Below are 14,375 nucleotides of genomic sequence, written 5' to 3'. Positions count from 1 at the left end.
GTGCAAAAATTATCAGTTAATTTTGTCCCTGATAATACCAATAAATCATGTAGAAGTAATTACCGTATCTTGGCAATAATAAATATACCTTAATTTAAGAACACAGGAAATCAGGAAAGTATTTAACAGGTAATAAATAAAATACAGGAAAAATATAAATATCACCCTCATTAGGTTCTAATAAAATACTATACATGGACATTGATCATAAATTACTGTGTAGAAATAAATAAACCAGACATGGTGGTTTACACCCAAGGCAAGATCACAAATTTAAGGCCTAGTCTATGAAGCAAAAGTTGTGGTTAATCCTTACCATCAAAAGAGACAGGATGACCTTATGAAAAATGTCAACTATGACAAAGGTGCTTTTGATCATTGTCTACTCTGACCTTGAGAGTACTCTGTTATTCTAAAGTATGCAGTGCCTGTTTTCTACACATACCAAAATGAAAGCCAGAACTGGTGACACATGCCTATAATCTCAGCTGTTGAGAGTTGGCAGCAGAATGATAATGAATTCAAGGTCATCCTTGACCAAATGTAGAGTTTCAGACCAGTGTAGGCCTATTCTAAAAAATAAAAATATTTAAAAAGAAAGTAAAATTCATGAAGTTAAGACTTTTTGCCAAAATCATGAATGTAAGTCTAATCAACTACTCTAAATCCAACTTACCAGCCTTCAAGAAATGTCAACCCAAATGCCATTCACAAGGAAAATGTTAATGACATCACTGGGTGCAAACATTTAAACAGTATAAAATTTCATGAGATGAATGACCTAGTTTCTTTAATTTTCTTTTTACATTTTTTTACGTTTAGTGTGTGTGTGTGTGTGTGTGTGTGTGTGTGTGTGTGTGTGTGTGTGTACATGCTCATATAGGTGTTCCATGTTGTATGTATGAAGAACATTGAGTAAGTTGCAATGTTCTTTCTTTCCATTGTTTAATGTCATTAGGCTTTGTAGCAGGCAACTTTATACACAGAGGCATCTCACTTTTCCAAATGACCTGGCAAATCACCAAATGGAGGAGTCTATCAAATACAAGAGATGAATGTGGCCTGCTGGTATCTTATTTAGTGGAATGGTATAGTATACTACTGCCTTGCTTTTCAGCCAAGGGTTGGCAACAAAGCAAACCTTATAAAACACTAATTTTATGGAGGAAAATGCCATCTGAGCATGAATGTAAAAACAAAGATCACTATGATCTTTATCCCCCCCAAAAGTGTATGACTTAGTGTTTCCTCCATGTCCAATCTGTCATCTGTCTTAGGCTTCTTGGTGCTTGATTCTTATCTTCCTCTAACATCTACCAAACTTAAAACAGACAGGAAGTGAGCTTGCAACAATGATAGAAAAATTCCTTAACTAGATCATTAAAGTCTAAGTCATTAAGTAAGAGTGTTGCAATTCAAATCTAGAGCTGTTAATCCAGAGAATCCATACTGGTGGGAAAATGTAAGGCTAGACATGAGAGGAAGTATGTGAGGAATGATGGATCCCAATGAACAAAACAACTCACTCTTCTAGATGAGTCCATAGATCAGATGCCATTGATTCAGGGCTTATCCAACTTTGATTTAAATGAATATTATATTAAATTATTGATAAAAGTGTACACACATTAATGATACTAAAATGATACCCGCAAAGAAACACATTTCTTTCCATTTTACATTGTTGCTTCTCCTTTTGTTCTATACTTCTTGGTGGTTTTATCAATTCAAACTCATCAATATAACCTTCACTTATTCTCCTACAGAGCATACATATGCCTACATGCAGAGAGGGTCTGGGTATGTAAAAGTTCAGTTTCACTGAGAAAATTGAACTCTTTTTGTTTTAATTTTCTCTTAAAAATTTTGGAAAAGAAAAATTCAGCAGAGGTGAGCTGCATGCTATACCACCCTGTCTTAGTCACCTTCCCTTCCAAGGAGGCCTGGGGGGACCAGAACTTTTAACCAAAATTAATCAAAAGAGATGGGGAAAGACACTTCATGTTCAACAAAGAAAAACTGACCAAGAGAATGCCTCAATTCTGAACATCTATCCCTTAATGCAAGGATACCCACACTCATAAGAGAAACTTAACTAAAGCTTAAATCATACATCAAACCCTACACATTAATAATAGAACACTTCAACAACTTCACTCTCACAAATGGACACATCATCTAAACAGAAACTAAACAGAGAAATTATGAATCTACCAGAGGTTATAAATCAAATCCACCTCATAGATATCTAAGAAATATTTCACCCATACACAAAAGAATAGACCATCTTCTCAGCATTTTACAGAATTTTCTCCAAAATTGACCCATAGTCAGTCATAAAGCAAGTCTCAACAGATACAAGAAAATAGCCACTTACATCTTATCAGACCACCAAGAATTAAAGCTGGACTTCAACATCAACAGAAAGCCTATGAACCCATGGAAACTGAACAACTCTCTATTCTATGACTACTGGGTCAAAAAAGAAATGGAGAGAGAAATAAAAAACTCTAGAATGTAGGGTTATATTTTACACAACCTATAGTAAGTGTTTTTAAATGTTTTAATCTCCCTTCTAGCCTACCACCCACCATAGGTACTGGAAAGTAAGGGTTAATATGGCAAAAGGGAGAAGCGGACCTATTTAAAAATACTTCTTTTAAGTAATTCTAATCTTCATTGTCAGGATATCAGCAGTTCAGTTCACACAAATCAGCAGCTGGAACTTGATCCTGAAGAAGCCACATGTCTCTGTCAATCTATCAAAGTCTGAAAAGGTATAAAGAAGCCATTGGAATACCACCAGAAGTTCTTTGCTGAGTTACTCTTTAAGAAGTTATGAAAACCAGTGATCAGCAAAGAAGGCAAGGAAAATTAATGCCACAGTGTTGTCCTTTGTCTGTTGAGTTATGCTTCCCAAATATCACATGTTCTTTCAAGCATTCGCCCTAGGAAAACATCACATGTCCCTTTTGACCACAGCTTCCAGCAAAATATCACAGGCTCTTCTCATCAAAATATCCTCCCACATGTCTGCTTCAGCAAAATCATCCTCTCACATGTCTGTTTCAGCAAAACATCCTCTCCTAAGGCAGCTTCCAGGGAAATATCACATGTCACAAATGAGTCTCCAAAGAAACCACTTCAATAGAATTCCATGAAAATGAAGGTACAGCATACCCAAATTTACAGGATACAATGAAAGAAATACTGAAAGGAAAGTTCATAACACAGTCTTCAAAGAGATGTTGGAGAGATCTTATACTAGCAGTTTAAAGGCACACCTAAAAGCTCTTGAACAAAAAGAAGTGAATACATCTATTCCTAGGAAGAGTAGGTGTCAAGATAATCAAACTCAATGCTAAAATCAACAAATTAGAAACAAATAAAATAATACAAAGAATAAATAAAAATAAAGAGCTGGTTCTTTGAGAAAATTAACAAGATAAACAAACTCTTAGCCAAACAAACAAAAAGGCAAAGAGAAAGTGTCCCAATTAACAAAGTTAGAAATGAAAAGGGGGACACAACAGCCACTGAGAAAATTCAAAGAATCACTGGATCTTACTTTGAAAGTCTGTACTTGACACAAATGGAAAATCTGAATAAAATGGAAAAATCCGTTGAGAGATTCGATTTATCAAAGTTAAATAAAGATAGAGTAAACAATTTATATTATCCTGTAACTACCAAGGAAACAGAAGCAGTCATTAAAAGTGTGCCAACCAAGCTATACCCTAGAAGAAGCAAGAAACTAATCGTCTTGGCAACAAAACAGAGAGAAGAAAAGCACACAAACATAACCTCATATGCAAATATGAATATAACAGGAAGCAATAATCACTATTCCTTAATATTTCTCAAAATCAATGGCCTCAACTCCCCAATAAAAAGACATAGATTAACAATCTGGATACGCAACAAGGACCCTGCATTCTGCTGCCTACAGGAAACACACCTCAGAGACAAAGACAGACACTACCTCAGAGTGAAAGGATGGAAAACAACTTTCCAAGCAAATGGTCAGAAGAAGCAAGCTGGAGTAGCCATTCTAATATCAAATAAAATCAATTTTCAACTAAAAGTCATCAAAAAAGATAAGGAAGGACACTTCATATTCACCAAAGGAAAAATCCACCAAGATGAACTCTCAATCCTAAATATTTATGCCCCAAATACAAGGGCACCTACATACGTAAAAGAAACCTTAATAAAGCTCAAAACACACATTGCACCTCACACAATAATAGTAGGAGATTTCAACACCCCACTCTCATCAATGGACAGATCATGGAAACAGAAATTAAACAGAGACATAGACAGACTAAGGGAAATTATGAGGCAAATGGACTTAACAGATGTTTATAGAACATTCTGTCCTAAAGCAAAAGGATACACCTTCTTCTCAGCTCCTCATGGTACTTTCTCCAAAATTGACCATATAATTGGTCAAAAAACGGGCCTCAACAGGTACAGAAAGATAGAAATAATCCCATGCATGCTATCAGACCACCACGGCCTAAAGCTGGTCTTCAATAAAAATAAGGGAAGAATGCCCACATATACGTGGAAATTGAACAATGCTCTACTCAATGATAACCTGATCAAGGAAGAAATAAAGAAAGAATTAAAGACTTTTTTAGAATTTAATGATAATGGAAGTACAACATACCCAAACTTATGGGACACAATGAAAGCTGTGCTAAGAGGAAAACTCATAGCGCTGAGTGCCTGCAGAAAGAAACAGGAAAGAGCATATGTCAGCAGCTTGACAACACACCTAAAAGCTCTAGAACAAAAAGAAGCAAATACACCCAGGAGGAGTAGAAAGCAGGAAAAAATCAAACTCGGAGCTGAAATCAACCAAGTAGAAGCAAAAAGGACCATAGAAAGAATCAACAGAATCAAAAGTTGGTTCTTTGAGAAAATCAACAAGATAGATAAACCCTTAGCCAGACTAATGAGAGGACACAAAGAGTGTGTCCAAATTAACAAAATCAGAAATGAAAAGGGAGACATAACTACAGATTCAGAGGAAATTCAAAAAATCATCAGATCTTACTATAAAAGCCTATATTCAACAAAACTTGAAAATCTGGAGGAAATGGACAATTTCCTAGACAGATACCAGGTATCGAAGTTAAATCAGGAACAGATAAACCAGTTAAACAACCCCATAACTCCTAAGGAAATAGAAGCGGTCATTAAAGGTCTCCCAACCAAAAAGAGCCCAGGTCCAGACGGGTTTAGTGCAGAATTCTATCAGACCTTCATAGAAGACCTCATACCAATATTATCCAAACTATTCCACAAAACTGAAACAGATGGAGCACTACCGAATTCCTTCTATGAAGCCACAAATACTCTTATACCTAAACCACACAAAAACCCAACAAAGAAAGAGAATTTCAGACCACAATTCCCTTCTGAATATCGACGCAAAAATACTCAATAAATTCTGGCAAACCGAATCCAAGAGCACATCGAAACCATCATCCACCATGATCAAGTAGGCTTCATCCCAGGCATGCAGGGATGGTTTAATATACGGAAAACAATCAACGTGATCCACAATATAAACAAACTGAAAGAAGAAAACCACATGATCATTTCATTAGATGCTGAGAAAGCATTTGACAAAATTCAACACCCCTTCATGATAAAAGTCCTGGAAAGAATAGGAATTCAAGGCCCATACCTAAACATAGGAAAAGCCATATACAGCAAACCAGTTGCTAACATTAAACTAAATGGAGAGAAACTTGAAGCAATCCCACTAAAATCAGGGACTAGACAAGGCTGCCCACTCTCTCCCTACTTATTCAATATAGTTCTTGAAGTTCTAGCCAGAGCAATCAGACAACAAAAGGAGATCAAAGGGATACAGATCGGAAAAGAAGAAGTCAAAATATCACTATTTGCAGATGACATGATAGTTTATTTAAGTGATCCCAAAAGTTCCACCAGAGAACTACTAAAGCTGATAAACAACTTCAGCAAAGTGGCTGGGTATAAAATTAACTCAAATAAGTCAGTACCCCCCTCTACACAAAAGAGAAACAAGCCAAGAAAGAAATTAGGGAAACGACACCCTTCATTATGGATCCAAATAATATAAAGTACCTCGGTGTGACATTAACCAAGCAAGTAAAAGATCTGTACAATAAGAACTTCAAGACACTGAAGAAGGAAATTGAAGAAGACCTCAGAAGATGGAAAGATCTCCCATGCTCTTAGATAGGTAGTATTAACATAGTGAAAATGGCCATTTTACCAAAAACAATATACAGATTTAATGTAATTCCCATCAAAATTCTTTATAGATTTTGAAAGAACAATTCTCAACTTCATATGAAAAAGCAAAAATAAAAAAGAAAACAAAAAAAGAAACAAAAAAAAACATAAAAAACAAACAAAAAACAGGATAGCTAAAACAGTCCTGTGCAATAGAAGACTTTCTGGAAATATCACCATCACTGACTTTAAGCTGTAATACAGAGGAGTATTATTTAACAAAAACCAAATGATGGTGGCATAAAAGCAGACAAGTTGCTCAATGGAAAAGAATAGGAGATCCAGAAAGTAGCCAATTAACCAGAAAGATCCAGAAATAATAAACACCTAGGAACATCTTGTATCTTTGGTTGTTTCTTGTTGTTGTTGTTGTTATTGTTGTTGTTGTTGTTATTGTTTTAACAAAGAATCCAGCACCACACAAAGGAAAAAGGAAAGTATCTTCAACAAAGGCTGCTGATCTAACTGGATATACGCATATACAAATAGATCCACATTTATCAACCTGTAGAAAACTGAAGCTCAAGTGGAGCAAAGACCTAAACACAAAACTAGACACACTAAATCTAATATAAGATAAAATGGAGAATAGCTTTGAACTCATTGGTACAGAAGACAACTTCCTGAATAGGACACCAACAGCTCAGACACTAAGATCAACACTTAATAAGTGAGACCTCATAAAACTGAAAAGCTTCTGTAAGGCAACAGATACCTTCGTTAGAACAAGAAGGCAGCCTACAGAATGGGAAAACACATTCACCAACCCTATAACAAATAGAGGGCTAATATCCAAATTATATAAATCCTTAAGTTAAACATCAGCAAAACAAATAATCCAATTAAAAAATGTGGTACATCAGGACTTTTAACATAAAGGGATGTTAAATTTTGTCCAGAGTAATTTTTTGCATTTATAAAGATGATCGTGCTATTCTGTCTTTTAGCCCATTTATGTAATTTTCATTAGAAATTACATATATATAATGTATATATGTATATATACATTAGAAATTACATATTTATATATCTGGAATAAAGCCAACTTGATTGTAGTGAATTTTTAAAAAATGGGGTACAGAAATAAATGGAGATTTCTCATCAGAGGAATTTCTAGTGGTTGAGAAACACTTATAGAAATGATAAACATCTGTAGTCATCAGGGAAATGCAAATCAAAATGACTTTGAAATTCCGTCTTAACCCATCAGAATGGTTAAGATCAAAAGCTCATATGACAATGCTTGTTGATAATGATGTTGACCAAGGGGAACACTCCTCCATTGCTGTTGGTAGTGCAAACTTGTACAATCACTTTGTTAATTGGTTTGGAAATTTTTTCAGAAAATTTGAAATAGTTCTACCATGGGACCCAGCTGTACCAACTCCTGGGTATATACCCAAAAGACCCTCCACCATACCATAAGGACACATATTCCACTATGTTCATAGTATCTTTATTTATAATAGCCAGAACTTGTGTTGAGGTTAGAGTGGATGGGTGGGAGTGGGAGCATCCTCACAGAAACAAGAGGAGGAGGAGGAGTATGGGAGAGGGGGAAATGGGATAACATTTGAAATGTAAATACATAGATAAAATTTAAAAAATAAGTGTTAAAGCTTAAAACACTCTGATCTTCATCTTTGTTACTTAAATAAATTTCTTCTTTACTCATAAAATAATACCCAGAACTTAAAATGACCCAGATTTCCCTCAACTGAATAATAGATAAAGAAAATGTGGTTTATCTACACAATGAAGTACTATCAACTATTAAAAACAAGGACTCCATGAAATTTGCAGACAGATGGATGGAACTAGAAAATATCATCTAACCCAGACCCAGAAAGATAGGCATATATGTACTCAGCTATAAGTGACTATTAGCCGTAAAGTAGAGGATAATCATGCTACAATCCACACACCCAAAGAAACTACATGACATGAAAGGCCCAAGGGAGGATACTTGAGTCTCGCTCGGAGGGAGAAGTTGAATAGACATCTGGAGAAAGGGTACTGGGTGAGATAGGAGATGAGAAGGAAAACGAGAGTGGAGATCAAGTTTGGGTAGAGAGGGGGTGGGGCTGTGGTGAGAAGGCTGGGAGCAATGGGAGAGAGAAGGGAAATCAATCATGGAGCCAAGACCTAGGATGGGGCGGCTCCTGAGAGTACATGAGACTGACCCTAGCTGAGACTTCTACTGTTGTGAATATGGAGATTGAAATGGTTACCTCCTGTAGCAGGACTTCCAGTGTAGTGATAGGGACACCAACCCATTCACAAAATCTTTGACCCAAAATTTGCCCTTCCTAGAAGATGTGCAGGGATAAAAATGGAGCAGACATAGAGGGAATGGCCAACCAATGACTTGCCCAACTTGAGATCTACCTCATGGCAGAGAGCCTACCCATGACAGTATTGATGACACTCTGCTTTGCTTGCAGACAGGAGTCTAGTGTCACTGTCTCCTGAGAGGCTTCATCCATCATTAGTTGGAAAAATGCAGAGATTTACATACAGCTAAACAATAATCAGAGCTCTGGATGTCTTGTGGAAAAGTTAGTGGAATGATTGAGTACTATAGCATGTTCAAGGATACTACATGAAGACCTACAAAGCCAACTAACCTGGACCTCTGGGGACTCAGAGAGACCAAACTACCATCCAAAGAGCGTGTAAGGTCTGGATCTAGGCCCCTTATTTATCAGCTTGGTCTTTATGTGGGTTCCCTAAGAGTTGAACTGGTGGCTGTTTCTGATGATGTTTTCAGCCTTCGGATGTCTTTGCCCTAGCTCTGCCACCTCATCTGGCTTCAGTGGGAGATGAAGTTCTTAGTCCTGATGGGTCTTGAGATGCTAAGCTGGGTTGATAGCCAGATGCACAGAGTGTGGTTTCAGAGAAGGAAAAGGGGGAGTTGAAAAGGGGAGTGGTAGGATGTAACTGAGAAGAGCAGAGAGATGGGGGACTGCAATTTGGGGTGTAAAGTGAATAAATAAATTAGTGGAAAAATAATTTTAGAAAAAAAAGCCAGCATGTTATTGAATTTTATTATAGATTTATTAATATTTCAAGTGTTTTCTGTTTTATTCATTAAAAGATGCTGGATATATTAAACTGAAAACTCACTTTTATCTAACTGAGGAGCATAATTTTCTGTATAAGCCAAACACTTGCCCTAAAATATGCAGCACAATATTTAAAGCATAATAACCTTTCCTGCAGGTGATTTGGACCGACTCATTTCCAATGTTTCGCCAGTGAGTAAATTTGCTACATTTTACTCATGGTGCTAATTGTGTATCTTACTTTCCAAGTGTGTGTTTTGAGTTGAATACTGCATTAATTTGCAGTCTGTTTCTGTGCGAAAACACCAAGATGAAAGGGAGCTTAACAAAGAGAGCTTAATCTGGCTTAAGGTTCCAGAAACTTTAAATTCTCAAAGCCCACAAGAGCTCAATAATGTATTATAACCTATAACACCAGCAAGGCAGCACCTCCCCATAACCTCTCCAACAACAGACCAAGTAGTCAAATTCCAGAGTCTGTGGGGGGAATTTTTTTTATTCGAACTACCACATTTCACTCCCTGGCTCCCACAGGTTTCTAGCCTTATCATAATACAAAATGCATTTAGATTAATTTCAAAATCACCACATATTTTCATAGAATCAACACTGTTTAAAAGTTCAGTATCTTTTTTGAGACTCCAGATGATCTCTAAATTGTCACCCCCTCAGAAATCACAAAGCACATTAAATTGTTTGAATGTTTTATGACACATAATGTACATTATCATTCCAAAACTGAAAAAATGGGTATAGTGAGGAAATTGCAGACCAAAGCAAAACCCAGTCCCAACAAGGCAAACCCTAAACCCTGTGCCTCATGCTCCCAAGTCAGGACTTTAGTTTTAAAGAGCTCAGTGGTTCCACCTCTTCAGCTTTGCTGTCTGCATCACACAGTTCCATTAGGCCAACCCTCATTCTTACAGGCAGCTCTTCTCAACAGATGTCTCCGAGGTCTGGCATCTCCAAACCTTTGGGGTCCTCACTGCTACCCATGATTTTCTGTCACAGCTTCACACAAATATTTCTCTGGGTGTGCTCATTGTCAGAAAATGTATACAGGAACCGTTTGACACACACTGTTTGATGTCAGCAACCCAAAGAAGGAAGAACCCACAGCACTGTCACTCTTGTAGCCTTCGTGCTTCTAACCCAAGGCCACATGCATGATACTGGGAAATTCAATTGCCAGCTTGAAAATCACATTAACAGCTTTTGTTTGCAATTGCTTCATTGGAACAAAAGATTGCTTAGGATCTTTCATTCCACAAGTTGGAAGTTTAGATGGTTTGGTTCTTGTCCTGGAAGCTCCCTTCCTGTTGAGCCAGTATAGGTCAGGTCTCTACTCAATGGTGGAAATCTCCTTAACAGTTTGAAGCCTCTCTTCTAGGACTTGTACTCAATATAACATTAAACTTCGACTATTTTTGTCTCTCAAAACTCTACATCTTGTATTTTAGTCCCACTTGCTCCTTTTCTCTGTAGACCTGCATACATGCTATCAGGAACAACCATATCACAGGTACAAGATTATGTTGTTTTGAAATTTCTTTTGCCAAAGGAATTAGTTAATGTTTTATAATTTAGACTTAGATACTTTCTTAGGATGAAGGGGTAGGACCTCATATTCTTCCCCAAAATATTACATTAATAACCTCTAGCCAAGCTGCCAATATTGTTCTTCACTGGCATTTCTTGAGCTATACCTGCAAGTCTGCATTGTGCTCAGTATATCTTAGCACTCTTAGCTCCTACCTGAATAGCTTTTTAAGCTCTTCAACAAAACATTCTTCCTTTTTTCTCCAAAATCACGTTCTTTCCAGCATTAGCTCACTGATTATATTTGTTTTTTGTCAGTTGATATGAAAACATCATGACCGACTGCAGCTTAAGAAGACTCTATATTTGCTTAAGTTGCCATAGGGCTAAAAGCACATAGTAGAAGCATAAACAGCATGTAGTAGTGGAAGCTGTAGAAGAAGCAGAAAACTCATATCATCAGATGCAAATATAAAATAGAGAGTAGACTGGAGTGGTGTGAGGCTTTAAACTTTTGAAACCAAACCACATTCTCCCACAAGGTGCAACTCCCCTTAACCTTTTCAAACTGCACCACCAGCTAGGGATCAAGTATTTAAATGCTTGATCCCATGTAGGAAATATCTCATTTAAACCAACCAATACCTTCCAGCTCCCCATGTAACACATTTGATAAAATCCATCTCTTTTGGCATCCCTTAATTCTTTTCCTATTTCTTTGACCAAATATTTAATTCTGCTGAGTCCACAGTGTGTCTGCATGTGCTTGTGTATACAGTATTTTCCTGGGATATGTATAGTTACTCAAGGACAGTATCACTGTCTCCCTGTAGAAATTAAGTTGGCCATATGAGGAGTATGTAGCATAACATGAAAATCCTGGATTTAATTACCAGAACTTCAAAAAGGAAAAGACAAAGAAGAAACCCAGCTCATCATAGATAAATAGCTTTATGTGTTAACTCTCAACTCCCTTCTAATGAATACTTAGTATTATAATGTCTTAACTATCACTGCAATGAGTTTTCAAACTGAAAAGTCGGAATTCTAATACATGTTCCCAAATTATCTAGTCTTAATCATACAACACTACTACACTAGTCCCTGAGAAATGTCATTTGACCGAAGCACAAGATAAGGATTTGAGAATAGGTATCATAAATATTATAAATACAATCGTGGACCTTAAAGAGGACATCATTAACCATTAAAAATCTACAAAACTCAAACAAGAGGTAGAATTAAATCAAGTCATGAAAGTGTAAATATAATCAGAACAGACACCCCAAATGAGGAATTCTGGAAATGTGAAATTTATGAAAGAGAACAGGAACATTAGAGTAAGCCTTACCAACAGAATACAAGAAATAAAAGAAAAAATCAGGTATTGACAATAAGATAGAGAAAAATTCCAGGAATTCTGAGACATTATGAAAGGACATAATCCAAGAATAATAGGAAAAGAAAAAGCAAAGGAAACTCAGGTCAAAGGCACACAAGATATTTTCAACAAAATCACAGAAAAATTTTCTAACCTAAAGAAGGAAATGCCTGTTCAGGTACAGGAGGCATGGAGGCATAAAGAACACACACACACACACACACACACACACACACACACACACACACACAAAACAAAAAACAAAACAAAAAAAACCTAAACACAGAGGAAATCCCCATTATATACAATCAAAATAGTAAACATACAGAACAAAGAAAGAATATTAAAAGCTACAATAGAAAAAGATCAAATAATATATAAGAGATGGCCAATTAAAATAATACCTGATTTTTCAGTGGAGATTCCTTAAGCCAGAATGGCCTAGACATATGGTCTACAATGACCACAGATACTGGCCCAGACTACTATAAATAGCAAAACTTTCTCTTTTTTTATTTTTTAAACTTTCAATCACAATATGTGAGAAAGATATCCACCAATAAAATTTATCTATACACAAATCCATTTCGACAGAAGGTACGAGAAAGAAAACTTCAATCTGAAGAGGTTAATCACACTCAACATCATGGAAACAAGCAATTTCAGACCAGAAATCAAACCAAGAAGGGGAACCCATGTCATAAAACTTAAATACCAGGAATAAACACAGTTCATCAATAATTAATACATTTTTTCTTCTCTCATACCATGCATCTCAATCAGTTTCACCTCACTCCACTCCTACCAGTCCTTACCCCATCCTGTCACTCCTCTATCAGTTCCGTTCCTCCTCCATTTTACTTCAGAAAAATGGCCAACTCCTAAGAGATATCCACCCAACTCAGAATAACAAGGTAACATAAGATTGGGTACAAACTCTCATATCAGGACTGAGAAGGCAACCCAGTAGGAGGAAAAGGGTTCCAATAGCAGGTAAAAGAGTTAAAGATACTCCCACTTCTTCACTCCCACAGGAACCCCAAAGTATGCAACTATAACATATATGCAGAGGATCTAGCTCAGAGTCATATAAGCTCAGTGTTTACCACTTTATTCTCTTTGAGTCCTTATAAGGGCCAATTAGTTTCTTCTCTGGGAAATTTCTGTGTGGTGTCCTCAACATTTCTGGCTCCTACAATCCTTCTTCCTCTTCTGTGGGATTCCCTGAGCTCCACCTAATGTTTGGCTATGGATTTATACATCTGCTCCAAAAAGTTGCTGGATGAAGCCTCTCTGATGATAATTGAACTAGACACCTATCTATGAGTATAGCAAAATATCATTAGAAATTATTTCACTGGATTTTTTTTCAATCATGTTTGGTTTTTATCTGAGGTCTCTTGGGCTATCCAGAAATTCACAGATATTAGACATTCCTTTGTTGAAAACTCTCTGTTTAACTATATATCCCATTTTTAAATTGGGTCACTTGATTTGTTGATGGGTAGTTTGAGGGGTTCTTTATATAATTTGGAGGTTAGTCTAAAAGTCAGAAGGGCCTTGGCAAATGTCTAGCAGATTCTAAGAGACCACAGATGCCAGCACAGACTACTATACTGAGCAAAACTTCCAATCACCATGGATGGAGAAATCAGAATATTCCATGACAAAACCAATCATAAAGAATATAAATCCACAAAACCAGACCCATAAAAGGTACAAGAGTAAATACTCTAACCAAAAGAGATTAGCTACACTCCCGAAAAACAGAGAAAATAACTAATTGTACACCAGCAAAACCAAAAGAAAGGAAATACACACACACACACACACACACACACACACACACATACACACACACACATATTAGCATACATTAGCACACATATATTCCACCACTAACTTTGAAATAATAGGATTTAACAATCAATGTCATCAATATCTGTCAATATCAATGGACTCAATTTCCCAATAAAAGGACATAGGCTAACAGAATGGATATGATAACAAAACCATCACTTTGTTGCATAAAAGAAACACACTTTAACATCAAAGTTAGATATTACCTCAAAGTAAAGGGCTGGAAAAGGGTTTCC

At 36.5% G+C, this 14,375-nt stretch overlaps 1 long non-coding RNA gene across 2 annotated transcripts in view; it reads right to left on the bottom strand.

The window, feature by feature from the left end:
* LOC103692628 (uncharacterized) overlaps window positions 1-12,675 on the bottom strand; it is a 59,701-nt gene extending 47,026 nt beyond the window's left edge. Inside the window, exon 1 of one of the 2 annotated variants that reach the window (XR_593010.4) lies at window positions 11,115-12,675. This is a non-coding gene — a long non-coding RNA (uncharacterized LOC103692628). Of the gene's footprint in view, window positions 1-445; window positions 567-11,114 lie in introns of those variants that run through there. The other variant, XR_010052665.1, reaches the window with a different exon arrangement.
* Window positions 12,676-14,375: the final 1,700 nt, after the last annotated feature.

The sequence above is a fragment of the Rattus norvegicus genome, chromosome 6, assembly GCF_036323735.1.
Source record: "Rattus norvegicus strain BN/NHsdMcwi chromosome 6, GRCr8, whole genome shotgun sequence".
In the NCBI taxonomy this organism is placed as follows: domain Eukaryota; kingdom Metazoa; phylum Chordata; class Mammalia; order Rodentia; family Muridae; genus Rattus; species Rattus norvegicus.
This window is presented reverse-complemented; position numbering and strand designations above follow the sequence as displayed.